Raw genomic sequence first — 3,408 nt, forward strand, 5'->3', positions numbered from 1 at the left:
CATAACCTAGACATATTGAGATATTGTGCATAGAGTGTATGAGGTTTGCATGAATAAGAAGTCATTTTCTCATACAATTGTCCAGAATACACAGTTTTAAAATGCATGTTATTGTACATGTTTCTGCCAAAATAAACTTTTGTTTTACATTCCAAATCACATTTTTTTCTCGTGGTATTTTATGTACAGTAATTGCAACAAAGGTGCCACAAGTGGGATTACTACATTTCACTGATTCAAGAAGCCACCTACTGCGCAGCACTTTAAGGAGACTAGTTGGGACATGCTTAACTGAATCACTGCCATTTATTCGTTGGCACACCAGTTGGTTGAGCTGGATCGCTGGACTAATTTTAAAGAGAAATGGTGTAGGCAGGATTTCTGTGTTTGTGTGTGAAAAGGGGCGGGGGTTCACTTTAGACCGCTTTTAAGTCATTGCTGCCTATTTAATTTAATCTACTCGCCTCTGTCGATCGTGGGTCCTTAGAGTTGTCATCCCACCCCCGCACACCAACACATTTTCCACGACTTAAACTTCCTTACGACCACGTGGTTCCAGTTGGTGATTGCTAGTGATGGCGGGATGAAGCCCCGTGAATGTATCGAGTCATTTGGGCCAATTGCTTCGCCAAAAGGCTGATCAATCGAGGCCCCATTTAATAGCTCATTCAGTAGTGCTGACATCTGCTGGTCATTTGATGTAACGCAGATGTTCTGTGGTTAACAGGCAACAAACAAGTAAATCTGTGCACAAAACAATGGAAGTTTTGTCCATTAAATATTGTCTGCATATTTGTCAGTTGTATGTTCAGTTACTTGATGTGCTTGTGTAACTGGGACACACATTGGATAGAGGGAATGGTGTATTTTATTGATTTTTGTTAAGGAATAAAATCATTTTGACTGTGTTGGGGCTCAGTCGATTCCTTTTTTTGGAAATGATTTCCCCTGCCTTTGAGAAAACCCTCTCGCAGTGTTGGGAGATATCTGTTAGAAATGCTCCCAAACTAGTGAAGTCCTTCGCTTTTTGGGTGGCTCCGCCTCCATTCTCAAGCAGTCGAAATAGCGCAGCAATGATCCAAGACTCACGTCAGTAGTGATGTGTCGTTCGCGAACGAACCGGCTCTTAGAGACGGCTCTTTGACCGCACGTGATTGGTCAAGATCCGTGGTAGAAGAGGGAGGGGGGGGAGGGTTACACGCACACACACTGCAGCGTCGAGAAGGGGAAGGAGTTAGACACACACACGCACACACGCACACACACAGCAGCACACTGTGAGCAGCACACGAACAGGAGAGACAGGGAGACGAGAGAGAGCTCGATAGCGCTACAGAGAAAAAACAACACGGTGGAAAGTGGAAAGGTGAGAAAATGGATAGGAAAAGCAGTGAAATTTGGACTCATTTCAACTTAATTGATAGTTCAACAGCAGCGTGTAGACTGTGCAAGGTTAAAATATCCAATATCAAATTTTAATTTATAATTTGTTGTGTGGTAATCAAAGCTTAAGAAGAAAACCTTTATTAGTCTCGCAATGGAGAAATTCACAATTCACAGCAGCAAACTTATGAAAGGAAGAAGTAGAACAACAAAATATAGGAGCTGCTGGAATATGTACAATACAATACCGAGTAAGCTCATATTCCGGTTTTTAAAAATCTGAAAAATACTCTCATGAGTTACTTATTTTCTAACCTGAATATTTGGTCAAATAAACAGTATCGGAATGTACGGAGGCCCTCTAGTGCCAAGGTATGAGAAGAGAAAAACACTTTTAGCTCATCTGGTCCCTCAAAAATGTACATTAGGAACCTCTACTTAGGAACGACTCTTCATACGAAATTTTCAAATTACGAAACGTCTTAACAGGAAACTATTGGCTGTTGTTACGAGAGATAGCGCAGCAATGATCCAAGACTCACGTCAGTAGTGATGTGTCGTTCGCGAACGAACCGGCTCTTAGAGACGGCTCTTTGACCGCACGTGATTGGTCAAGATCCGTGGTAGAAGAGGGAGGGGGGGAGGGTTACACGCACACACACTGCAGCGTCGAGAAGGGGAAGGAGTTAGACACACACACGCACACACGCACACACACAGCAGCACACTGTGAGCAGCACACGAACAGGAGAGACAGGGAGACGAGAGAGAGCTCGATAGCGCTACAGAGAAAAAACAACACGGTGGAAAGTGGAAAGGTGAGAAAATGGATAGGAAACACAGTGAAATTTGGACTGATTTCAACTTAATTGATAGTTCAAAGGCAGCGTGTAGACTGTGCAAGGTTAAAATATCCAATATCAAAATTTAATTATTTAATTAATTTTATAATTTGTTGTTTTACTGTAAATAGTTAAAAGCTTATAAATATACACAATCAGAGATTGGAACTTTTTGTTGACCTTGTTTTGAGATGGGTCTTTGTTTTTGTACTTTGTAATTTATTTTTTGTAGCATTCCATGTTGAGTATGTTCAGAAGAATATAAATAAAGCCATAGAAATAATAAATATTTGATATACTGCATATTTTTTTACATTAGTAATTCATTTTACACATAATTTTACATGAGTTTTGGAAGTAAATTAAGCAACAAAAAAAACTAAGGAGCCATTTGGGAGCCGAAAGAGCCGGCTCTTTTTAGTGAGCCGAGCCAAAAGAACCGGCTCTTGAAAAGGAGCCGGAATTCCCATCACTACACGTCAAGACGGTCATGCGGGGGACTCTTCCTGGGTTTTCCGCGCCTTTTTATGGAGCGCGAATCACGATGTGAGTCAGTCACGTGATCGCTGAAAACTGGGCCTCGTTTGCCTTCGGTCACGTGATCTGAGGAACAAACGAGGCAGGCCGAGATACGGGCTCCATTTTACCACGCCGGCTTTGTGCGGGGCATGACGCGACTCCTGTTCCATTTGTAACGTCACTAGTGATTGCAGGTCGTGGCTGAGGTTGGAAGAGCTTCACTTCTCACTGGCATACGTGTGAAGATCTCATGCGATAGAATACAGCTTTTTTGAGTCCTGCAATGGAGAAATTGAGGTTTTACAACAATTCAAAGCAAACAGTTGTATGTGACAATACATTACAGATAATCATCACCTAGAATTATATTGGAGGGAATTATGGATGTCAACTCATAATTTTAAGTCAAAATGAAATGGCAGTACCATGGGCGTCATTAGGCCTATTTTAGGGAGGCTTCAGCCTCCCTAAAAATGTCTTTAGCCCCCCTAAATAATTTCATTGCATTATTTAAAAAAAAAGTATTATTTATTTTTCCTGTACTTTTGCTAATATATTGCATCAAATTCAATGTAATGTGGCCATTTTAAATTACATTTCGATAACCTGCCATTATTGTAATGTTAAATCTCCCAGGTTTCCTGAACGCAACAGGTGTTGCGTT

The sequence above is a fragment of the Hippocampus comes genome, unplaced genomic scaffold (assembly GCF_001891065.2).
Source record: "Hippocampus comes isolate QL1 unplaced genomic scaffold, H_comes_QL1_v1.1 scaffold158, whole genome shotgun sequence".
Taxonomy (NCBI): Eukaryota; Metazoa; Chordata; class Actinopteri; order Syngnathiformes; family Syngnathidae; genus Hippocampus; species Hippocampus comes.